Below are 27,330 nucleotides of genomic sequence, written 5' to 3'. Positions count from 1 at the left end.
TATGGAAGAGAGATAATATGCTTCTTTCTATTCCAAAAAGCATTTGGAAGATCATTACATATTTCTAAAGAGAACTTATTATAAATAAGTTTGATTTTTTCCTGTAATTTAGGATTATTTAATTTATCATATATAGTTAATATATTAACTTCTTCTTTTGAAGAATTAATTTGAAAAGTTTTCCTATCAATCTTTTTTTGTAATTCATTTAGAATTCTATGAACGAGTTTAGTTATGAACTTAAAGGAAATATGATTACCTTGAAAAGTTCCTATAATACCTGTTTCATCAACATAAGTTAAAGGATAAATTTGATAAATGAAAGAAAGACCAAGTATAAGTTGGCTAGAAATATCTTTCGCTAATAAAAAACTGGTTTGAACTGGTTATCATTGTTATTGTTATTATGAGCAGGGGCGGATCTAGAATTTATACTCTGTGGAGGTCGCTTATAAAATATGGACATTAAAAGAGAAAAGACAAAAATTTCATCGGTTATATTCAACTAAACATAAACAATACGTTTTAAAAGAAAATTTATAATTAAAAGAAATTTGACGTTCCTTCAATAATAGCATTTATACAAATATTTTAAACAATTTCTCTTTCAGTAAATATTATCAATACATCCGAGAGAAAATCATCATCTATTTTGCTCTGAAGCCTAGCTTTGACGATATTCATAGTTGAGTTATGTAATAGTAACGGTAGAAATTGAAAGAGTCGGCAGACTCAACACTTGATAGTAGAAAAAACTTTTTATAGATGATAAATTTAAAAGTAATAAAGTATTAAAAAAATTAAAAATAAATCAATTATTAGAAAAAGGAAAAAAAAGCTAAGATTCGAACCTGGGTTTACATGTACAGAAACTCTTGCCTTGCCATATATATATAAATGATCGACCATAATAAATTAAAAAGCATGTATCTCCATGGCAAGGCAAAAGTATTATTAATTTTTCAAAAATTAATTCAACTAAAAAAATTTAAAAATTTTGGGGAGGCTGTGGCCCTCGTGAGTCCTAATATAAATCCGCCCCTGATTATGAGTATTATTATTCTTATGAGTATTATTAAATGGTACTTATTATCATTAGATCTTATCTATTTGTAGTATTATTTATAATTCTTAAATATTTATTATAATTTTTTATTTATTGTAATTATATCATTATTCTTATTATTAAATATATTTTGTTATTAATTTTATTTTATTATTAAAAAATAAATGATAATATTTATTATCAAAAGATTTCATAAAATAAAATTGAGAATATTTATATATGTATTACACACACACACACACACACAATATATATATATATAATACTTGAGCATAACATAAATTAACATTATTGGTTTACTAAATTTTCCTATAATGAGTTTTACTGTACAAAGTTTTCACATTTTGATTTTATCTGTTTGTTTTTGGGAGCTTGACTGGAACTTAAAAAAATTCAGTCCCCTCAAATAATAGATCTTACTTTTTTTCAAACATAGCGATATTATTTCCATATGTACCCTTTACAATAAAATTCCCTAATATATTCATCAATTTTTTTTTCTCGATTCTCTATATCATGAACACTTAGAGGTAAACCAATTCTCTTAATTTATATTTTCGAGTTATTATTATTTCGTATGGAAAAAATTGTTTTAACATATAATTTCTCAGTTCCCTTCTTTCTTCAATTTAGTCTTCCTAAAAGACAATAAAAGCTTTAAATAAAGTTTGATTGCACATCCCTAGAAAAAATTGATGTGAATGGTGAAAGCTTTTTTTGTTTTACCTAAAATATTGTTGTTTTAAACTTCCTATCCTATTTAAAGGAATAAAATATTAATAATGTTAGATTAAAAATATCTCAATTTTGGTGATAGCAAATAACATCGAGTTATTTATAGTTCCAACTGCTATTTATTTGTATTTACAAGAATCTAATTATGTTGGGTTGCAGAAATGTTAAAAATATTGAATATAATGATAAAAAAAACTTGTTATTATGTTGCTAACATAATTCATTAAATGTGTAGTTGGTAGATGTCAAGTTGGAAGTAATAAGTCGCTGAAATATAATTTTATCACAACTTAGTTTATGGGATGCTAAATTTTTTTGATGATATCTCATTGCTCGATGATTTAAATGACAAGAAACGAACACGGTTGAACAAAAAACTCAAATTGCTACAAGGCAAATTTCTGATTAGCTCAACCGATTCGGATGTTATATATGTGAAATAGTGGTTGCAAGATCGAGCTGGACGAAGCAGAAACAAAAACCAGCGACTACCTTGTTCATCTAAATGGAATGATTCAGCATGAATTACAAAGCTAAGACAGTGATTTACAAAACATCTCCATGTCCTTGCCAATTAAACATGAAGTTTACATCACAGATGCTAGTCTTGAGTTCGAGCAACATTTATCCTTGTTTTAGACGGCTGATTCGACTAGGAACATGTTTAGAATATACGGTACACTTCTAATGAATTTCATGATCTTACGTCGATTTAGACCTCATGGTACTTATTGTATATTCAAAGATTTTATCTATGCGGCTTGCATGAGTAAACTGATAAAATATAATGTCATTATCGAATGAAATCGTAAAATCTTATTAGATTAAAGATTGTTTTACATTAGAGTCAATAAAAGTCCGAGCCACAAGTAGGCTTGCCGGGCAACTATTTTAACATAGAGCACCACCATCGACACCGAGGATTTAAAGATATCGTTCAGGCAACAATTACCACCAATGTTTTTGCATAAATGGATCAAAGAAAAGCTAAAAGTCCTGCATGTCAAGCATTTGTAAAGAAAGATTTGTGCCAATGGGAATAAACATGTGCATAGATTAATAATAACAATAAAATATAACCCCACAATGAATTAATGTAGTTAATTATGTAAAGGAATTTTGGGAATAACCACGTAAAATATATATTAAATAACATTTAATTGAATTGGTCAAGCCATATTAAAGTTACAGTCATACCTTTATTTATTTATATTATAATTTTAAATTTAATTATAATAACATAAAATTATTATTAGATAGTCTATTACTCTATATTTTAGATAAATATTTCTATAGCGTGCAAAAGGTTACTAATACCAACAAAAGAAAAGTTTGCTCTCGATCTCACTTCACTGCTCTCTCCAAAACTTCCCCATCATCATTTTTGAAATTTGGGCAACCCTCTGGTAATTAATTTTGAACATTTATGGAGTGTAGGAAATTTAGTTGTTATTTGTTTAAAAATAAAGAGACTATGAATTTATTAATTGTCAAACTTTTTTTTGTTCAATATAAAATTAAGTAAATTAGCAACTGTTTATGGATATTTTTTTTTAATTTTTTTTGGTTTTATTGAAACAACATATATCATGTTACGTACCTCCATGATGACATAAGGGGGAAACAAAGGAAAAGAATACAGAATCCAGCAGCAAGCCTTGTAAAATTCAAGAAGACAGAATCCAAAACATCAAACCTCCTGAATTCAAGAATTCATCAGAAACAAGCAAGCCGACTGATCCCAAGACAGATCAGAAGAAGGGATGGATCTTATTGATTTTTATTTGCTATATTTTTGTTTTAGTATGTATTCATATCTTTTTAGTAAGTATTCAGATACAATAAATTTTTTTTTCAATGAAGGAAATTCAGTTATCTTGAATAACTTGCTTATTTTTTGTCCACCAAAAAAGGGAAATTGATGATCAATTAAGGTTTTGGTGATCTTAAAAATAATCTAAGGATGTCCAATAAAGCCTAGTCGAACCGAATTCCCGAAGAAAGCTGATCTCTCGAAAGAAACTGATGAATATCTAAAGTCTATATCAGTTACGCACTTCAGCCTCACCGATCATATGTTATTCATGCACAATTCGCATCAGTCTATGAGTTAGTCACAATTATTCTCCTAAATGGTCATAGAAAAATTCTGCAGTCAGACTTGAAAAATCAGAAAAATATTCTTCGTTCGTAACAACTTTTAAGATTGTTAAATATCAGAGTCCATGCACACTAGACTGACATTACTATTTACAAAAAGGACGATGATGTGACACAACAGTTACCAGATTTGAAAACGATTATCAGATTCAAAAATTAGGTAGTTGGTTCTTTGCTCATATATTGATAAGATGCATGTAGATTCAGACTCTAAATTCTTTACACAAGACATGTACATCTTGCATATTTTTTTATCCAAGTTTTCAGAGCCTAACTGTTCAAGAATATTTTGGATCACACACTTAGTGTTTACATAAGATCATTCAAGATCAATTGTGCCAAGGATATTTTGTTCAAAAATACATGTAACTGACAGTAAGAGTTTACTGATAAGATTATTTAAACCTTGAGTTAGTTAGGAGTTTCAATATAACAATATTAAGCTCTACTAAAGAGGGTTGTTGCAAAGTGTTTGTAATCGCCAAAGCCTTCTAATGATATCCTTTTGGAAACGGAAAAAAAGATGTCATATGAGTTATTCAATCTTCGAACATCCATAAAAAATTTATGTTGTGCATTTAATCTAAGTGTACCTAGACTAACTGTTTTTTAGACTAAATGTTTATATTGTTCAAACCAATTCAAGGAGCCAATTTCCACGCAGTACCTTATTACTGGTTTATTGGAGCCTTGCTAACAAGAATTATAATTCAAGCTTTGCCAAACTAATTGAATTATTTGATAGTTGCATTGAGATTATTTATTAACTCCTCTTACCAATCTCTCGACCTTAACAATATCCATATCTTTTAATTTTTCATTGTAACATAAAAAATTTCAATTTTTTGTTTAAGTGAATTAATGAATAAATAATAACACAATCACTGTCATATTCCATATATTTAAACATTCAGCTTATGACCGGGGGTGTACTTGAGATTGTTGGGAGTTGAGTCAATTTTAAAAAACGAGCCCGTCAAATAATGAGTAGGTCTCTTGTGAGACTGTCTCACAAATCGTTATCTACGGGTCAACTCTACCGATATTCACAATAAAAAGCTATACTTTTAACATAAAAAGTAATAATTTTTCATAGATGACCCAAATAAGAGATCCGTCTCACAAAATACGACCCGTGAGACCGTCTCACACAAGTTTTTGCCTCAAATAATATGTCTATTTTTTCATTAAAAATAGCTTTTCATAATGTAACCGCGTCATTTTTATTTGGACCATTTTTAATTAAGGATTCTTTTTTTTTTTATCAAATTTTTTTCTCAATTCTCTCTGTCATGAACACTAATTAGGGGCAAAACAACTTTTAAAATTTATATTTTAATTTTATTACTATTTTCATCTGAAAAATTATTATTTACAATAGTCGGTGGATAATGGAAATATGTTTGAAAAATTCATAATTTTTTATTATAAAAAAGTAATCTTCAACACTGTCTTAATTCGAATTCTTCCGTCACGACTTCTGTATTTATGAAAATCTCTAACAATATATAGACTTTGTTTGGATAAGTATTTATAAAACATTTTATAAAAGAGCTTTTTATAAAAAAAAAGTATAAAATATTAAAAAAAATTTAAAAAAAATAAATATGTGTTAAGACAAATATTCTATAAAAACATTTTTAGAGTTGAAAAGGTTTTTGGACAATTATTTTAAAACGAATTTAAAGTTAAAAATAATTATAAAGATGTTTGACAAAAAATTAATAAAATCTTTTAATTCTCTTTAACCCGCGTTTTTTATTATAAAAACATAAAAAAACACCTCTCAATTGTTATTTAAAAAATATAATCTGATAACATTTTTTCAAAAACATTTTACTATCTTATGTAAATACATAATTTAAGTTTTTTTCACTTATAAAATAGTAAAAATGTTTTAAAGTACTTGTTCAAACAGAAGTCATACTTTTTCAGTTCCCCACTTTCCTTCATTATAATCTTCCTAAAAGACAATATAAGCTTTAACTAAAATTGACTGCATATCCCTTAGAAAATGGTGTGGATAGTGATAAGCTTTTTTTTATATGATGTAGGAACCTGCAGCTACTATCTTCCGGTACATACTGAAAAAACCCCGGATTAGCGCAACAATATGCAAATCACGTTAGTCAGGTAAGGAAAACTTTGTGTGACAAGCTCGTCCGAGAAGGTGTTGATAGTGAGAATCGAACTATTGACTATTGATTAAACACTCACATACTCTATAAACTCGAACACTTTTTTGAAGACAGTGAATAATCCTTTTTGCTATACTTAAAATATCCACATTTTTTAAACCTCCTTCCTATTTTAAAAGAGTAAAATTCAAATACATTCTTAAAATTTTCCATCATGTATAATTATATTTTAATTTTCTAATATATATTATTGTTATTAATTTTTTTGTAAATTTAGTTTAGATGGTAAAATTAAAATATGAATTTAAAATATATAATTATATATTGTAGACACTATTTTATATACATGGAAAATTAAAATTTTGGTCGTGTAACTTAAATGTTATTCATTTTTTGCTATGTTATTGGTTAATTTATAATTTTTGTCCACTAATTTACACATTTTTCATTTTTTTTAATAGGAGTGTCGACATTTCAGGGAAAAATGACGACATGTCACTTGAATATGTCATCGAAAATTAATGATATGATGATGGTACATTGTAGACATATATGATCTAACGTCATCATTATGGAGAAAAATGATAAAAATTGAAAAATATGTGCAAGCTAGAGGATTACACATGTGAATTTACGAATAACATAATTGAATATGAAAAAATTCAAGTTACATGACCAAAAATATAAATTTTTTTTTTTTTGAAATCATAATTTTCAATTATACATAAAACGTATGTGAGAAAAAAATTGATGTGCTTGGTGAAACCTTTTTTGTTTTTACCTAAAATACTCTCATTTTGAAATTGCATCCTTATTTTGGAGTAGTAAAGATTAATAATTATTTAAAATAATCTACCATTTTAATTTTATTTTATTTCTTTCTAATATATACTTTTTTCATTAATAGATTTTTCAAATTAAGTTTTTATTATAAAATATAAAATTTTGAATTAAAATATAAAAATTTAAATTTTATCTATTATTTTACACATAAATTGTATCGATATGCTAATATTATAATAAATAATTATTGACTCACTTATATAAAAAATAGTTCCCAAAAAGTGTATACATAATGACAATATTATTGTAATCTTAAAGTATATATATTACATACATCTGGAGTAGAAAGTAAGTCAACCAACCAAAAAGCTGAGGGCAAATATGTCAAATGACACAATTGCAAATACCTCGAAGCATTTATTGAAGGGCTGGAGTATGTAAGGGAGTCTAAATAGAGTTATCACCATAGTGAGAAATTTTTCCTTATGTTCGATGATACATTTGAGAAAAATACATTGTAATGATATGTTTTGTTGAAGCATTTTATGTGTTCTTTGAAATACCATAATGTTTCATACTAAGTATTTGATTCAATCAAACTGTTTTCATACATTCAAATTGTATTTTCAAATCATTTGCAAAATGTTTAATTGGTTTTTCAGAGGGTTATGTTGAGTTTATTCCACTCAATTTAGAATTGTAATTTTTCGATACTCAGTTCATTTTGAACATTTCAAGAACAAGCTATTGTAGCTCAACTAGAAGCAAACTATTTTTAAAAGTTTTTATTCACCCCATCTAATCAAATTTTTATTTTAACAACTGGGATGCTAAGTCAATCCAGATAGCCAAATCTTCAATATCATGCTGGGGTGAATAAACAGTTAGTCATATTAAAGTCAGTTCCCAACTATCTATCAAGATCAAGCTGCTTCCAACACTTAAACCAGATTTCATAATTTAATTCAAGTTGTAGCTGGTACGCCTACAAAACAAGTCAATATGTACACATACCATGGCGACATTTTAGAAGATCAATTGATCAATCAATGTACATTATCCGACCTCTTTAGTTGTCCAAGAATGTCTCCTAATAAGAAAAAGATAAGCAGAGACATTTTTCTCTCATATATCGACTTTTCAGAAGCTGATTATTGCTATATTTGGATACATGTCAAGATGCATTAACTGACCTGCACTATGAAAGGGGAAAAAGACAAGACAATTTGTTTTATGTCGGAAATCAGTACAAGTATTCATTTATTGAAGATTGACCATTGAAGGAGTTCATCTTTATACGCATGATTAAAGATTGAAGAACACTATTGAAGCTCTCACAATCCGCCTTATCAAAGATATCGAACACTCTTTAGTGATCTATCTTTAAACTGCTCTAGCACACACGTATGATTCATATTGATAATATGGGATCAACTTGTGCTACCCAATCAATTTTAGTTGCTCAAGCTACTTAATTGAAGAGTTGTACTTCTATCTGTCTGTACCTAGGGTTCAATAAACATTTTGAGTTTGTGTTGTATATAAGATACTAAGAGTTTCAGTTTAGGCATTGGAAAAGTTCTAACTGAAGTGGGTTTGTACAAATAGTTTATAAATCAAAGCCTTTTAGTGGATTCATTCCTTGAATGGAAGAAAGGAGAGACATAGAAGAATATTGTCTTCCAACTTCCATATACTTTGTGTTATTTATTTTCAGTCATTTATCTCCCATTTGTTTCCATATATCTGTTTGGTATCTGTGTTAAAAGTCTGTTTAAATGAATATATGTCATATCACTTGTCCAGCCGGATTTTTTCGCACTTGAAAAACCATTTTCAGTGTCTAGTTTCATCTAGCCGGTCTAGAAACAAGCATTAACAATTAAAAATTATTAAAATAAACTCAAGCTTCAAAGAAAATTTTAAAGAGTTTATGCATTCCCTCTAAACTCTATATTCAATACTAACAAATAATGTAAGGCCCTAGAGTATATTATCTTGTAATTTTGAATAATTAGAATAATTTATTGAGTTTTAAATTAAAATAATTATCTATGCCAATTTTTTTTTTTTTTGAAAGTTGTGTTAAAAAATATGTATTTTAGAATATTAGAGAATTATAGACGATATTAAAATACATATAGAGTTTAAATAACACACGAAAGCAAAAAAAATTCAAAACCGGGATAAATGGGCTTGAGTTACTATTTTTAGTAACCATTTAATATTATAATACATATATATACATACATTATACACACCCATCAAAAGAGAAGTAAGAAGCAAGAAGACCCAAGCCCTTCTCTGTTTTCCCGTCACCCTTGTTGCGGCTGCGATAGAATTGTTGTATCTCTTCCGTCCGAACTCAAAACCCAAAAATTCTTAAACGGTTGTCTTGCTAACATCCTAAACTTCAATTCAATCTATAAATCAATCATTTTGAGCAAGGATTCGGTTAGATCGAAGCTGCTATTATTGTGCTCTGTTTATGCGTGATTTCTTGACCGTTTTGGCGAGTTGTTCTTCTTGTTGCTGCGATTTTTACTGCTTGAGTTTTTAGAAATGACATAAATAAAGACCGTAGATCTTTTTTGTTGGCTATCATGAGCACTGTAATTATCAAATTTCAATTAGAAACGGTTTTTTATGATTTTTCTACCAAAATGTGTCAAAACCGAATTCGCAATTAAACTGTGTAGAAATACTACTGTAATTCGAGCTTATGACCTTTGTACACTTGGATTCTTGTTAGAATTTTTCAAGTTCGCAATCTTGATTTTGATGATAACAAAACTTGTTAATTGTGTTACTAATAATCTACCGTAGTGTGCAGCACCTAGGATCATTCACGAGCTATTTACATCGCAAACTGAAGACTCAACTGATCGCACAAACTGAATCAGTCTAACTATTACGTCAATTGAGCAGTCCAGCTGATTGTCCAGTTGATAGGTGGTTCAGCAGGAGAACCTCAGAATCCTGGCCAGCCGAAGGAGTGTTCAACTGATGAAGAAACCCAGCTGATCAGTCCAACTGAACAATAGTGAAATCAGTTCCACTGACGACTCAACTGATTTCACCAGCCCAACTGAAGATAAGTTCAACTGACTAGTTCGAAGCTTCAGTCAGAATCTTTAAGTTATGGATGAAGACAAACTCTTTCAGTGGAGTCCAGCTGTACGTAAAGGTACAAAGCTATTGTCCAATCCAAGGACAATAATGGACGTTGCATTAGAGCATTAAAGACAAAACGTTTCAGAAGTGCAGTCGAAAAGTCGAGACATAAAGTCCAAGAAACGAATTCAAGATGCAACGGATACAATAAATGGGTCTCACTGTACATTCAGGTTTCCCGCCTATATAAAGAGAAGATCAGTGAAGACTCATAGAATAAGAAATATACACCAAAAGAAGAAGCTGAAGAAAAAGAACGAGATTCAATACACAAAGCTTCTTCAAGAGAGAAAGGAAAGGGCACGCACATTGCACATCTGATTTCAGAAACATTCAACCCAGAGGGACACTTTAACGTGTTATCTGCTTAGTTTAGAAGCCATTTTCCCTCAGTGTGTGAGAACATCCTTGTTCAGTTCTTACACACAAATTCTCTCAACCACTCATATACAGTCTTGCACAAAGACGTTAAACTTGTGTATATAGTCTTGGACACATAGACGTTAAAAGTGTTGGCTGGAAGGTGCTGCCTTCAGTCGTATCTAGGAGTTCAGTTTAGGCAGTAGTGTAAGTCCTAGCTGAGTGGATTTGTACAAAGAGTTGTATAAATCAAAGTCTTTTAGTGGATCCTACCCGAGGCGGTAGAAGGGGTGACGTAGGAGCAGTTGAAGTCTCCGAATATCCATAAACATATCTTGTGTATTTAACTGATTAATTATTGTTTTCAAACTGTTTGGATCAGTTAGAGTATCCGTTAGTTCAGTTGTCACCATAACTGAACTGATGAATGCAAAAACTAATATACCTTTTTTCGGTTATTTAGTTTACATAAGTTAAAACATTTTCTAATATAACAGTTTTCTTCACGAAGGATTACTTCGAGTTTTCTTCGGCTTGGTTTTTAACCTAACTCGATTTAATTCATCGATGTTAATATTCTCAGAACACGAGCTATTGCAGCTCATTGGAGAATATTTTTTTTTGAAGCATCTGAAAGATGCTCAGCAAACGGTCCTTCAATTCTAAAATTGTGGTTCAAACAAAAAGTGTATATATATGTGTTATCTTTGAAATGAGACTTGAATAGTTAAAATCTATCAAGAATTGAGAGAGTTATGCACCTTTTTTTTTTTGAAACTGCTCAACTACCATGTTATGCCCGAGAACAGATTGGATATAGTGTATTCAATGAAATGTTGGGCTCAATCAATTGGGAATTTGAATATGGTTTCAACCGGACAAAATTAGATAATTGAGTTTCTTTTCATTTCCAATTTGCGGATATTGATTTGAGTCAATATTGAGGGATATATGAATTTTATGCTATGAAGTGTCGAATTCGGAACTATAACAAAATGTAGTTTTCATGATTTCTGTTTTTGGGCGTTTTAATCGTGTCGAGATGATTGAATTTCTTATTGATTTTTTCCGGTGAGATGGGTTTTTATTTGGCTTATTCTTATGTGTTTTAGGCTGAGGATCTTGAAGTAAAGTTGATAATTGGAATTGTCAAGTTGGTATAGGTATGTTACAGTTCGATAACATACAACAGTAACACATAAATTTATTTTAAATATAAATACGTGATGTTATTGTTGTTTACGTACTTATGTGGGTTATGTGTGTCGCTAAATTCCTCGTTGTTTTATATGATCATTATGTGACATATTCTATGGTATTTAGTATAGGACATGATATTATGACATTCATGTTGATTCATATCGTTCTTGTCAGCCCTTGTTGATATTCATTGTTATCTGGCACTTTTGTTTATCTCGTGATCATGGTGTGGCTGATAGGCCTATATACACTGATACAAATGATATCGTAGATATGATTGAATAATCTCGTGGTTAGTGCAACATTTTGAGGTGAGCGCTGGGATTGTGTCATCCGGTTGTTTTGTGCCATCCTGTTATATATTGTTACAGCTGTATGGAGGCCGATTTGGGGTATTAATTTGCACAGCCTGGCATACCTCACATACTTGGCAGAGAGGTTTAACTACATGACGATGTAGCTCCCCTGTGTGTCGTTCGAGTATTATTCTTGTTGATAATATCGTTCATTTGGCTCCGTTTACCTCGTTGATATTGATCCATGTTCATGCATTTGACATTTCATCTACATATATATTGATGCATAATTTATGTTGTTGTTATGTTTGTTGAACGGTTTCATAGCAGAATCCTAACCTCATTTGTTTACTGGAAGGGCTGTTGTTGTTGCTTTTGGTCACCATGGTAGATCTCACGAGTGGTTTTGCAGCACCAGCAGAGGTTCCACTAGCAGAGCTCGTGATTGAGGTGGGGTTGCTTGGTTTTGTCCATTGAAGTCTCCCAGCTAGTCTTTATGGTTGTCTTGGAGTTTGCATCAGTTCTATGCCGTATTTTATTTGTCGGGGAGATGTCCCGAGTATCTGTATGGGTGTTTGACTTGTTATTATTTAGTTTGGATCAGTTTTAGTATGTTTCAAAGTCTTGCCGGCTTAGTTGAACTGATGCTTGAGAATTGTTGACGTGTGCCTGATTGACACTTGCATGTGATTGTTTAAATTATCGTAGCGTCAGTCTTAAGTCATTTTACTATTTTCTGATGCTTGAGTTTTTTGAGATGTTCTACTTACGGGGAGGTCATGTTGAAAATTTTTTTTAGGCTCTGAGGTCCGTTTTAAAGTATTTTAAACCATTTTTCCGCTGCAGAATAAAATTAAATCATTATTGTTTGATCATTAATTGTCATTAGAATAAATGGACAACACAAATAGTTATTTTCATATTATTTAAAATGATTCATCATTTATAATTTTATTTTATTATATATAAGATACATGTTTTTTAGTAATTTTTTTTTAATTTAGGTTAGATTGTAAAAAATAAAATTGAATAAAAAATGTATAATTATATATTGTATGTGAGGCTCATTTACTCTAATTACAATTAATTATCAAATAATAATTTTTTGATTTAAAGCAGCAGCGGAAAAAATGTTTAAAATACTTTAAAATGGACCTCAGAGCCTAGAAATTTTTTGGCATTACCTTCTCATAATTAGGACATCCTGAAAAACTCAAAAGGCAGTTTATATAAAAATATACTCCAACTAGAGTCATTAAAACAAAAATCAAAGTCAAACAACCTATAGCCGCACTGTCCAGGATTAAGAAGAATTAAAACTTACCAAGTACTCACCAGATCATAAGAACCACAGAGTCGACTCAGAACATAAGAAAATAACCAAATATCACTACAGATACACGGGGCATCTCCCTGACAAATGAACTACAACACAAGACTGAAACAAACTTCAAGACATAACCAAGCAATCCAACCTCAATCCCGATCTCCACTGGCGGAACCTCGGCCTGATGCTACAAAACGGCTCGATAGATCTACCATGGTATCCAAAAGCAACAACAGTAGCCCCTCCAGTAAACAATTGAGGTTAAGATTCTGGTATGCAACAGTTCAACAATAACAACAATAAACATAAATCATGCATAATCATATAATAAAATGTAATGTGCAATGCATGAACGGCTCAACGATAATCGGGATAACAGAAGCCAATAAACGGTACGATAACAACTGGAATAATGCTCGAGCAATAACTCAGGGGAGCTACATCGTCATGAAGCTAAACCGCCCTACTAAGTATGCGAGGTATGCCAGGCTGTGCTGAATAACACTCTTGACTCGGCCTCCATACAGCTGATACGATACAACTGGATGGCACAACAGAACGAACTAGATGACAAAATCCAAGCGCTCACCTCAAAAGGCTACACTAACCACGAGATTGTTCAATCAAATCTACGGTCTCATGTGTATAGGCCTATCAGCCACATCATAATCCCAAGATAACAACAGTGCCAGATAACAACGGATATCAACAATGGGCTAACAAGAACGATAGGGCGCAACATGAATGTCATAACATCATGCCCTATGCTAAATACCAATAATATGTCACAATAATAAACATATACCACAACGAAGGCATTTAACAATCATAATCCCAAGATAACAACAGTGCCAGATAACAACGAATATCAACAATGGGCTAACAAGAACGATAGGGCGCAACATGAATGTCATAACATCATGCCCTATGCTAAATACCAATAATATGTCACAATAATAAATATATACCACAACGAAGGCATTTAACAATTTACAACAATCAACAAGTCATAGATACGATCAGTGCAACACAGAATGACAATTAAACATAATTTATGTTTTATCGTCGTATGTTACCTAGCTGTAACATACATATACCAACTTGACAAATCCAATATCAACTTTACTTCAAGATCCTTGGCCTAAACAAAACAACAATAAGCCGATCATGAAAACTACATTCTATTCCAATGTCCGATTTGGCACTAAAGAGTATAAAATTCATATCTCGCTCAATATTAACTCAAATCAATATCCGTCAATTTGAACTGAAAGAAAACTCAATTATCTAAGTTTTTCTAGTTGAAACTATCTTCATAATCTCAGTACATTAATCTCAGAATTTGCAAGAACACACTGCCACTCACCAATTCTCGGACAGAAAATCTTCTACTGAGCAGTTTCAGAAAAATAGCCATAACTTGCGCAATTCTTACAAGAATTTAACGATTCAAGTCTCATTTCGAAGACAAGACATTAGCTCTACAATTTCATTTGAACCAAAATTCCAAATTCCAACTGCACAGAGGTCATATTCTCGAATTACAGAAGGTATTCTACACAGCTCAATTGCATAATTTGGTTTTGATGCATTTTGGTAGAAAATTCATATAAAATCCTTTTCTAATTGGAATTTGATGATTCTAGCGGCTCTAGAAAGCTAACAAACAGATCTACAAGTTCTATTTAATCACAAGTCGAGATTCTTAACGCACAATACACAAAAACTCGAAATTCTGAAGCACAAAAACTGAAAACTCACCAAAAACTAATGCACATAAACAGGGCTCACAAAATGGAGCTTTGATCTGCTCGTTTCCTTGCTCAAAATTCGCGATTATGGCTTGAATCGAAGCTAAGGATGTTAGGAAGATAATCCTTCAAGAATTTTTGAGTTTCAACTTGGGACGGAGGAGATATGGCGATTCCATCGCAGCCGCTACAGAAGTGACGAGAATTGTGTTGGCTTCCTTCTTTATTATTTCCCCCTTTTCCTTAATCTTTCTATAAATGGAGGTGTGTGTTGTATGTATAAATATAATAATTAGTCACCAAAAGTAGTAACTCAAGCCCATTTATCCAGGTTTGTATTTATTTTGCTCTCGTGTGTTATTTAAACTCTATAAGTATTTTATATCGTTAAATTCTCCGATATTCTAAAATACATACTTTTAACACACTTTCTAAAATTATTTGACATAAATAATTATTTTAATTTACAACTCAATAATTATTCTAATTATGCCAAATTACCGGATAAGTACTTACAGAGCCTTACATTGTATACACTATTTGTACACAAAACATACGTGCAAAAATAAAAATGAATAAAAATGTATAATTATATATTGTATACACTATTTGTACACAAAACATATGTGCAAAAATACAAATTAAGGGATTAGATGACTATATTTTTTTGTCAGTTTTGTGGATTACTCTCATTTAACTTTTTTGAAAAATACTCTCATTTTTAACTTCATCCCATATTTTAAAGGAGTAAAGATTAATAATTATTTTTAAAGTTATTTAACATAACCTATAATTTATAATTTATTTTATTTCTTTCTAATATATTTATTTTTAATAAATTTTCAATTTAGTTTGGGTTATAAAAAATAAAATTTTTGAATAAAATATAAATTTATATTTTATCCATTATTTTACACACAAAGTGTATCAAATTACTAGTATTATAATTTTCATAAAAAAACTAGTATTATATTATTTATATATTATTAGATCACTTGTATAAAAAATAGTTCTAAAAAGTGAATACATGAGAATAATATTGTAATCTTAAAGTATATATATGACACGATTGCAAAGTAGTTGCAGTGCTAGCTATATAAATGACATAGCATCACTGCGTATTTCCTCGCAAATAAGAAAGAAACTAACACAAAGCATTCTTCACAGCAGAAGAAAATATGCAACTCAAATCTTGCCTTCTTCTCTATGTGCTCCTCTTGATATTGGTGGCTTCATTTCATTACCAAGCCTTGGCCATTTCGCCTAGTGCCATAGTTGGCAACTGGCGGCCGATTCCGAACGTTAACGTGGTAGAAGTGTTGGAGATCGCTAGATTTGCGGTGTCGGAGTACAACAAGAAGGATAACGTGCAGTTGGAGTTTGTAAAGGTGGTGAAGAGTGAAACCCAATTAGTCGAAGGTACGAATTACAGATTGGTCATCATCGCGAATGATGCGGCTGCCGGCAATGCTCCGGGAAATTACGAGGCTGTGGTATGGGACATGCCTTGGAAGCATTTCAGGGAACTAAGCTCTTTTGTGAAAGTTTAAGGGTGATATTATATATGTAATGCTAGCATCTTGAATAAGAATGTCTTTATATTTAATATAAAAAAATATTTTCGAACATAATTTGAGATCTCTGTCATTGGATTTTTGGATGTTATATTATTGCACTTTTTAGAAATACTAAATAAGATATTTAAAAAATAATTTTAAGTGATCCGACTATTTTTCAAACCACATATAAGCCGTAAAAAAACAACATATTTAAACATCTCATAATAATATATTTACCACGCTTACAAACTCCCAAAAGTTTACAAGTTTTTCGTAGATTGACCTTTCATTTCGATTTTGATAACTATGCAAGTTGACTACGTCAAATTGTAATTAAATCATATTTGAATATGAATTATTTGTATACAGAATAAAAAAACAAATATAACAAACTAAAACTGAAATTTGATAACATATTATGCCTAGTTTTTCATAAAAAATAGTTTTTCATATCATAACGACATCATTTCTATTTGGACCATTTTCAACTAAAGATTTCGTTTTTTTTGTCAAATTTTGTTTCAATTCTCTCTATCATGAACATTAATTAGGGGCAAAACAACTTTCTTAATTTATATTTTAATTTTATTATTATTATCATATGAAAAAAATTATTATTTTTAAAAAATAAAGTGTACAATGGTCGGTGGATAATAGAAATATATTTAAAAAATTCATAAAAGTAAAAAAAATGGTATTCTTAAACACTTGTCCTAATTCAAATTCTTCGACATGACTTTCGTATTTATGAAATTCTGTAAGGTCCTGAAATTAATTATCCGGTAATTTTGGCATAATTAGAATAATTATTGAGTTGTAAATTAAAATAATTATTTATGCCAAATAAATTCAAGAAGTGTGTTAAAAATATGTATTTTAGAATATCGGAGAATTTAACGATATAAAAATACATATAGAGATTGAAATAGCACACAAGAGCAAATAAACGCAAAACCGGGATTATTGGGCATGTGTTACAATTTTTTTAGTAACTAAATATACATATACATACACACAATTTGTCTTTTGGAGAAAGAAAGGAAGAAATCAGAAACCCAATCCCCAATCCCGTAACCTTCCTTCCCCCTTTCTCCATTTTTGTCACTTTCAGCACCTTCATTTGGAGAAGCCATAACTTTTCCGTCCGGCGTCGAAATCACGAATGGTTTGAGGGGTTTTCTTCCTTACATCAGTAGCTTCGTTTTGAACCATGAATCGCTACTTTTTATGCTCGTTTCAGCCCCAATCAAACCCTGTTTTGGGACTGCTCCTGTTCGAGTTTCTTGTTCGATTTTAGGTGAGCTATTGCTTGGTTTTTCTTGGTTCTTTGGTGTATATTGAGCAAGGATTTGAAGCTTAAATCTTACCTTGCTGTTCCTGCATTTTCCAGCTAGTTTTCAGTCCGGTTTTTGATCGTGAATAGTGTTTTTCGACGTCTTTTCCGGCGAGTAGCAACATTGGACCGCTAGCGACTAGTTTATACTTCGATCTTGGTAATTTTGGATCCAATTCCAGATTTTTCGGTGCATAAGTAGGCTGCCCCGAAGTGTAATTTTACCCGCTTCGATTTAATTTTGCTTTGTCGATTTTAATGCATTATATTGACGTATATATTGGGTTTATATTGTAGGTTCGATCATTGGAGAGCTATGAGGTATAAATCGAAGAGTTTGTGAATTAGTATCGAGTTAATCGTGTGATTATTTTGGAGAATTATGGTTATTTAGTTGAAATTTCAGAATTGTTGAAATTGATTTGGGAATTAAGTTTTGATAATTAAAAATCAATAAGTTGGATTAATTTAGTTTTATTGGCGAATTGTGAATTATTCGACCTATTTTTATCATTGTTAGGTCGAGGAGATTAAAGTTGAGCTTGTTGTGATTTTAGAGTCGGTTTAGGTATGTTACAGTTCGTTAACATACGACGGTAAAACATAAATTATTTTTAATTGTCATTCTATGTTGCACTGATCGTGTTTATGATTTGTTGACTGTTGTAATATGTTAAATGTCTTCGTTGTGATATATGTTTATTATTGTGACATATTATTGGCATTTAGCATCGGGCATACAGTTATGACATTCATGTTGAGCCCTATTGTCACGCCCCGTGTCCGAAGCGTCGGTGACATCCGGCATTGTTTTACGATTTCTTGAAAACAATTAAGCCTCGTATCGAAATGCCAAAAACCAGTCTTTTTCATAAATTAAACATTGTCTTTACATTGACAATAGAAATAAAAATACATCAGAGTTGCAAATGCGGAAACTGAACAAAAGGAAAATAAAGTCTTGATTTCTTATATCTTGCTCATCGGCTACCATCCCCAGAAGGCTTCTTGTTCCTCCTCATTTATTTGCTTTTCATTTTTATCTGAAATTTGTAAGGGGTGAGTGTTTTGGGAAACACTCAGCAAGTAGGGGTCGATCGATTTCCAATGATACATATAGAACTTAATCTTTAAAATATTTCTTTAACAAACTTTCAAACCTTATTACTTTTAACTCATCATAACAGAAACGAAACAAATATGAGACAGAGGTTTCAGACGATTCAGAGCAATTCAGAAACAGATCAGAACAATTCAGAATAGAACAGATCGGAACAGACAGAACACTGTTACTCATCTCATTTCCATGGTCAAATTGTCCCCAATATGTTAGTCCTCTAAGGGGTGAGGCCATAACACGGTTTTATACCCACCGATGGGGGCCAGACAGAACATGGTTTTATACCCACCAATAGGGGCCAGAACAGAACATGGTTTTATACCCACCAATGGGGGCCATACAAAATCACAATTCTCGTCCCATTTCAAATTCGAATCGTAACAGTGCAACACAGATTCAGAGTTTACTAAACAGAACATATCAGAGTTTTCAGATATCAGACTTTCAGACGGATTCAGCGGAACCAAAGAATTTCGAATAACAGACTGAGCATATAATCGATCGAAATTTTAAACGGACAGACTTCATATTTTCGAAAATGGAGACACACAATCATGCATGTCATAATATATATTCAAGTTTAAAAATACAAACGAATATATAACAAAAGCCCACTTACCGATTCTCGTACAAAGTTCCTCTCGAAAATTGAGCAGCACTTCATCGTGACTTTAACAAATGCGAACTTCAATCGCGCAGCACTACGATTATTCCTTCGAGCAGACTGAGACACAATTTTAGCAGCACTTCGACGAAAATTTTGATCGCCTGCACTGCAAGAATTTCCTCCTCTTCCTTGCTCTCCTTTGGCCAAAATTTGAGAGTGCTTTTTGGTGTGCTTTTCTTCCAACCTTGAGGTGGTATTTATAGGAGAAAGAAAGGCTTTCCACCTAGCCATTTGGCTGATTTCTTGGCCTCCAAGAATGGAGTAATGATGATCATAATGGTGGTCAAAGATATGCCAAGCACCAAGAGTCATTCCTTGAACCATAAATTTGTCCTAGCCTCTTAGCTCCTCCCTTAGCTCCCTCATTGGTTATCTCAATAGTCATTTTTTGCATACTAAGTTTGTCCAAACCTTTAACTTCTCCTTTAGCTCTCTTTTTGGCCTTTTTAGGACAAGCATGGTTGAGCTTCTTTGAGCTGGAAGATTGAGCTCATGAGCTAGGGGTTTTCTCCCCAAGAATGAATGAACTTCCTTGAGCTGAGGGTTTTAGCTTTTGAGCTGATGGTTTCTTGTCCAAGAATCTTGGAGCTTCCTTGAGCTGAGGGTTTTAGCTTGTGAGTGAGGATTTCCTCTTCCGAGCGACGTACCCTTAATTCTCAAGGTTTTGCATTGCCTCGGCTTCTTTTTGAGCTACTTTCCGAGCTTTTTGAGGTGCTTTGCTTCGAAAAATCCGGGTTCTCACATCCCACCCTCCTTATTGGAAGTTTCGTCCTCGAAACTTTAGTTAGCTAGATCAATAAAGTGATGAGGGTGCCGGGTGCGCATACTTTCTTCAAATTCCCAAGTTGCTTCTCATTCCATATGATTTGACCATTGTATCTTGATATATGGAATTGTTTAGCGTCTCAGCACTTGGTCTTTGTGTCCACTATTTGAATAGGGACTTCTTTCCTTCGTTTAGTAGCGATGCAACTTTAAAATTCTGACTTGGATCTGAGACATACTTCCTTAGCTGTGAGACGTGGAAGATGTTGTCAATCCTTGACATGCCTAGTGGTAAAACCAGCCGATAAGCTAGGTTTCCCACTTTTCCCAGTATTATGAAGGGTCGACATACCTTGGAGTTAGATTTCTAGATTTGCTGAATCGAACCACTCTTTTCATAGGGAAACGTTATCGTAAGCTTTCTCACCGATTTCAAACTCCAACGGTTTTCACTTTAAATCAGCCCAGCTCTTTTGTCGATCATGAGCTGCCTTGAGTTTTTCCTTGATAATAGCTACTTTATCAACAATTCAAGTACCATGATAGCTTTCTCTCTGATTTCAATACTTCAATGATAATTATTGTTATCGAAAAATTCAATCAAGAGGGGTGTTTATTTAATTCCTCCGAGGTTCATGGCACACGCCCTAAAATATCTTCAATAGTTCGATCCACCGTCTTTGCCTCATGTTTAATTCCTTTGTTTGAACAGTATTTGAGGCTTTGATGATCGATAAATTTCACACATTTGCCACCAAAGAAATTGATTCTCTGGATCTTTGGCTCAAATATAATTGTGGCTAATTCACTATCATGTGTTGGATAATTTTGCTCACATGATTTTAATTTCATCGTTGCATAGGCAATTACTTGCCCTCTTGAATGAGAACACATCACAATCCTCTTTTGATGCATCATTGTAAATTCTGAAATTCTTGCCTTCTTCGGGAAGTACTAATACTAGCGTAGAAACTAGTTTCTTTTTCAAGATCTAAAAACTCTTCTCACATTCTTCACTCTAATTGAATTAGTGTTCTTCTGAGTGAGCTTGGTGAGCGGAAGAAAATCCTTCAACACATTTTCTTAATAGCCAACTAATCCCAAAAACTTCAAATTTCTATTTCAGTATTCGATCAAGGCCAGTCTATGATTGCCTCCACCTTATTGGTGATCCACTTATATGCCCATTTCATAGATTATATGACCGAAGAATGTGACAATTTTTAATCAAAATTCACATTTATTAAATTTAGTATTTAGTTATTTTCCTCTGAGCATCGGTAGAGCAAGACGAAGATCTTCCTTGCGGTCTTACTCACTTGTTGAATATGCATGAATGTCATCAATAAATGCTACCACAAACTTGTCGAGGAATTTTCTTGAACACTCTGTTCATGAGTTCTATGAATGTTGCTGGAGCATTGGTCAGGTCAAAAAGGTATTATCGTGAACTCATAGTGTCCATACCCTTTTCTTTTTAAGGCTGTTTTACGAATATTCTCTGCTTTGGCCTTCAATTGTGGTAGTCTGACCTTAGATAGAGCTTCGAAAAGATCTTAGCTCCTTTTAACTGATAGAAAAGGTCATCTATTCTTGAAAAATGACATTTGTTCTTGATCTTATTGAGTTCTTTGTAGATCGACACACTATCTTGTGCTTTCACTATTCTTTTGTGTCAATAAGACTGAAGCTCCCAAGGATATGCACTTAGTCAGATTTGTTTTTGACTAACAAATCTTGGAATTGATCTTTTAGCTTCTTGAGTTTAACTGACGCCATTTGCTAGGGTTCATTAGATTTTAGTGTAGCACGAACCATCAAATTACTTTCGAATTCTACTTCACAGTCTGAGATAATTCAAAGTAACGCTTTCGGAGCTCTCGTACCACAGGAATATTTTATACCTTGAGCTCAATTCCTTCTTTTGCTTCTCTCATTATTGTTAGTTAGACTTCTTTGCCATACTCCATACCTTTCTAGATCTGAGAGGCAGAAATAAAGGACTTCGGTTCCTTATCCTTACCATAAAATATGATTTATTCTTGGATTGGAGTTTGGCATTCTTACCCCGAATCATTTACCATTGCATGATTCTTGTCCAACCAACCAATTCTCAAAATGACGTTGAAATTTACCATAGTACACTAAATAAAATTGGCACTGAATATACTTATTTTATTCTATCTTAAAATTATCACGATTAATATCTCAAAACTTAAAACCAATATAGAATCTTAGAACATAGCTCCTTATCAGCCTATTGACTTAAGTCCTAATAACCTAGTTAAAATTTCTTTCAATCTTGTACGGAAGAAACTAATTCCTCAAGCAATTATTCTTTTACTAAATCTGTCTTTAATCAAAACTATGAGCCTAACATGCTTTAATACAAATAATTTTCGTTGGATGTCTTTCTCCACAAATCTTTCCCCTATTTTTCTTTTTACTATAAGAAGAGTCAGAACCTATTATGCATGCTACATTTCCCTCGATGTCCACCAATATCTCATAACTCACTTTATTTACTTAAGGTAACGACCTTAATTTTTTTTTAACTTAAGTTATTGTTTCTTACATCTATTAAATATTCCAAAATCTTACATATTTAAATTTATCGCTTAATATCCCAAATTTAAATGTCCATACCGTTAATTATTGACATAAAATCACCTTCATATCTGAATATCAAAACTTATTTAATTCTTATCTCATATTTTTCATAAATAATTTATTATTCCTGAATCAAACATTTCATCTTAAGTCGGAAGCTTATCTTCGATAAGTAAATTTCCAAATGTAAGTCAACTTATATCAGAGTATTTGTATTCCCAAAAATATAAGTCAAATTATCTCTGATAGGTATGTTCCCAAAAATATAATTCAACTTATCTCTGTACATTTTCAAAGAAATGTTACACTTCTTTCTTATAGTATCGTATAACCATAATACCAGTCTAGCCTACCTTATCATTTCTTCATCATCACTGTTCTTTTTTTCCACTACTTCCATAGATGCTTCTTCTTCTTCTTCCATGTTTTCCATGACAAGGTGCATATAGTTATGTTGTTCTTGCATTCTATCCATATCACCATGAAGCTTGGAGATGTAACGTTCTTGCTTGCTAGAAAGGTCTTCATGTTGATAAAGAGAGCGGTGAGCAAGATCCTTCTCAGTTTCAATCTTTATTATCAACTTTCGATTAGGGGTCGTATCACGTGAGATGGATTACGTAGTGTTAGGGTGAGCTGAATCTTTGATCTGTCAAGGCGATAGGTGAGACGTTGTATATCAGTTTTAAGTAGGTTCTTGATCTTTACGAGTTCTTGTTCTCTTGTTTTTCTATATCGAGTTGATCCTTTAGGGTTGCAATCTCTCGTGTTTGGGTTTTCCATGGTATGTTGACGCTTGCGAAGGACGGATTGAGCACGAGCACGAAGGCATCCGTTGATGTAAAATTCCATAATCGAATAAAGGATAGAAAGGCACAAACAATGTTGTCGTGGGATTTTCGATACTAAGAGTTTGCAGAATGATTGAAGGAAATAGATTTCGAATTTCTCAAAGAATTTTGGAAAGAATGAGAGTTTGTTTCAGAATGTACTAGGCTTTGCCAAAATTTGACTTCTTCAAATTTTGTCTGTCAAAATCCCAGCGGAATTATGAACCTGGCGGCTCTGATACAACTTAAATGTCACGCCCCGTGTCCGAAGCGTCGGTGACATCCGGCATTGTTTTACGATTTCTTGAAAACAATTAAGCCTCGTATCAAAATGCCAAAAACCAGTCTTTTTCATAAATTAACATTGTCTTTATATTGACAATAGAAATAAGAATACGTCAGAGTTGCAAATGCGGAAACTGAACAAAAGGAAAATAAAGTTTTGATTTCTTGTATCTTGCTCATCGGCTACCATCCCCAGAAGGCTTCTTGTTCCTCCTCATTTATTTGCTTTTCATTTTTATCTGAAATTTGTAAGGGGTGAGTGTTTTGGGAAACACTCAGCAAGTGGGGGTCGATCGATTTCCAATGATACATATAGAACTTAATCTTTAAAACATTTCTTTAACAAACTTTCAAACCTTATTACTTTTAACTCATCATAACAGAAACGAAACAAATATGAGACAAAGGTTTCAGACGATTCAGAGCAATTCAGAAACAGATCAGAACAATTCAGAACAGAACAGATCGGAACAGACAGAACACTGTTACTCATCTCATTTCCATGGTCAAATTGTCCCCAATATGTTAGCCCTCTAAGGGGTGAGGCCAGAACACGGTTTTATACCCACCGATGGGGGCCAGACAGAACATGGTTTTATACCCACCAATGGGGGCCAGAACAGAACATGATTTTATACCCACCAATGGGGCCATACAGAATCACAATTCTCGTCCCATTTCAAATTCGTATCGTAACAGTGCAACACAGATTCAGAGTTTACTAGACAGAACATATCAGAGTTTTCAGATATCAGAGTTTCAGACGGATTCAGCGGAACCAAAGAATTTCGAATAACAGACTTAGCATATAATCGATCGAAATTTTAAACGGACAGACTTCATATTTTCGAAAATGGAGACTCACAATCATGCATGTCATAATATATATTCAAGTTTAAAAATACAAACGAATATATAACAAAAGCCCACTTACCGATTCTCGTACAAAGTTCCTCTCGAAAATTGAGCAGCACTTCATCGTGACTTTAACAAATGCGATCTTCAATCGCGCAGCACTACGATTATTCCTTCGAGCAGACTGAGACACAATTTTAGCAGCACTTCGACGTAAATTTTGATCGCCTGCACTGCAAGAATTTCCTCCTCTTCCTTGCTCTCCTTTGGCCGAAATTTGAGAGTGATTTTTGGTGTGCTTTTCTTCCAACCTTGAGGTGGTATTTATAGGAGAAAGAAAGGCTTTCCACCTAGCCATTTGGCTGATTTCTTGGCCTCCAAGAATGGAGTAATGATGATCATAATGGTGGTCAAAGATATGCCAAGCACCAAGAGTCATTCCTTGCACCATAAATTTGTCCTAGCCTCTTAGCTCCTCCCTTAGCTCCTTCATTGGTTATCTCAATGGTCATTTCTTGCATACTAAGTTTGTCCAACCTTTAACTTCTCCTTTAGCTCTCTTTTTGGCCTTTTTAGGACAAGCATGGTTGAGCTTCTTTGAGCTGGAAGATTGAGCTCATGAGCTTGGGGTTTTCTCCCCAAGAATGAATGAACTTCCTTGAGCTGAGGGTTTTAGCTTTTGAGCTGAGGGTTTCTTGTCCAAGAATCTTGGAGCTTCCTTGAGCTGAGGGTTTTAGCTTGTGAGCTGAGGATTTCCTCTTCCGAGCGACGTACCCTTAATTCTCAAGGTTTTGCATTGCCTCGGCTTCTTTTTGAGCTACTTTCCGAGCTTTTTGAGGTGCTTTGCTTCGAAAAATCCGGGTTCTCACACCTATCGTTCTTGTTAGCCCATTGTTGATATCCATTGTTATCTGGCACTGTTGTTTATCTCGGGATCATTGTGTGGCTGATAGGCCTATACACATGAGACCGTAGATGTGATTGAACAATCCCGTGGTTAGTGCAGCCTTTTGAGATGAGCGCTGAGATTGTGTCATCTAGTTCGTTTTGTTGTGCCATCCTTTTATATCGTATCAACTGTATGGAGGCCGAGTCAGGGGTGTTTTTCAGCACAGCTTGGCATACCTCGCATACTTGGCAGGGCGGTTTAGCTGCATGACGATGTAGCTCCCCTGTGTTGTTGCTCGAGCATTATTCCAGTTGTTATCATACCGTTTGTTGGCTCCTGTTATCCCGGTTATTCGTTGAGCCTTTCATGCATTGCATATTACATTTTATTATATGATTATGCATGATTTATGTTATTGTTGTTATTGTTGAACTGTTTCATACCAGAATCCTAGCCTCAGTTGTTTACTGGGGGGCTGCTGTGGTTGCTATTGGGCACCATGGTAGATCTCCCGAGTCGTTTTGCAGCATCAGGCCGGGGTTCCAGCAGTGGAGCTCGGAATTGAGGTTGGATTGCTTGGTTCTGTTCAGTGGAGTCTCCAAGTTAGTCTATATATATGTCTTGAGTTTATTCAGTCTTGTATTGTAGTTTATTTGCCAGGGAGATGCCCTGTGTATCTGTATTGATATTTGGTTGTTCTGGTTATGTTCTGAGGCGACTCTGTGATTTAATGATCTGGCGAGTATTTGATAAGTTTTAAATTCTGTTTAGTTCTGGCCAGTGCGGCTATAGGTTGTTGACTTTGGTTTTGTTTTAATGACTCTAGTTGGAGTATATTTTGATATAAAATGCTGCTTGAGTTTTCGGGATGTCCTACTTACGGGGAGGTCATGTCGAAATTTTTCTAGGCCCTGAGGTCCGTTTTAAATATTTTAAACCTTTTTCCGCTGCAGTTTTAAATCAAACCATTATTGTTTGATCATTAATTGTCGTTAGAGTAAATGAGCCTCACAAATTCTCTCACAATGTATAGACTTTGTTTGGATAAATATTTATAAAACGTTTTATAAAAGAATTTTTACAAAAAAATTATAAAATTATTGTAAAAGTTGTTTTAAAAACAAATACGTGTTTAGACAAATATTCTACAACAACATTTTAGAGTTAAAAAAGGTGTTTGGACAATTATTTTTTAAGAAAAAAGCGATTTTAAAATTTAAAATAATTATAAAGAATTTTGACAACAATTGAATAAAATTCTTTTCATTCTCTTTAACCCGCGTTTTTTATTATAAAACATACAAAACACCTCTCAATTGTTATTTAAAAATATACTTTGATAACAATTTTTAAAAAATATTTGTTGAGTGCAATAATTGTCTTTGCTTGGTAGAGCGATCGAACCGTGTTGCTTGAGCGGCTGTGCG

General features: G+C 32.7%; 1 protein-coding gene across 17 annotated transcripts in view; it reads left to right on the top strand.

The window, feature by feature from the left end:
• The window catches only part of LOC142554148 (uncharacterized), a 139,496-nt gene that overhangs the window by 93,719 nt on the left and 18,447 nt on the right, over nt 1-27,330 (top strand). For 9 of the 17 annotated variants that reach the window (XR_012822126.1, XR_012822123.1, XR_012822119.1 and 6 more), the window contains exon 5: nt 26,696-26,910. The gene's annotated coding sequence lies outside the window, so the exon portion shown is untranslated. Of the gene's footprint in view, nt 1-18,179; nt 18,451-26,409; nt 26,443-26,695; nt 26,911-27,330 lie in introns of those variants that run through there. The other 8 variants (XR_012822109.1, XR_012822122.1, XR_012822121.1 and 5 more) reach the window with 2 other exon arrangements.

Source organism: Primulina tabacum, chromosome 8 (assembly GCF_025594145.1).
Source record: "Primulina tabacum isolate GXHZ01 chromosome 8, ASM2559414v2, whole genome shotgun sequence".
Classification (NCBI taxonomy): domain Eukaryota; kingdom Viridiplantae; phylum Streptophyta; class Magnoliopsida; order Lamiales; family Gesneriaceae; genus Primulina; species Primulina tabacum.
The sequence above is the reverse complement of the archived record's forward strand: the minus strand, read 5'-3'. Positions and strand labels throughout refer to the sequence as shown.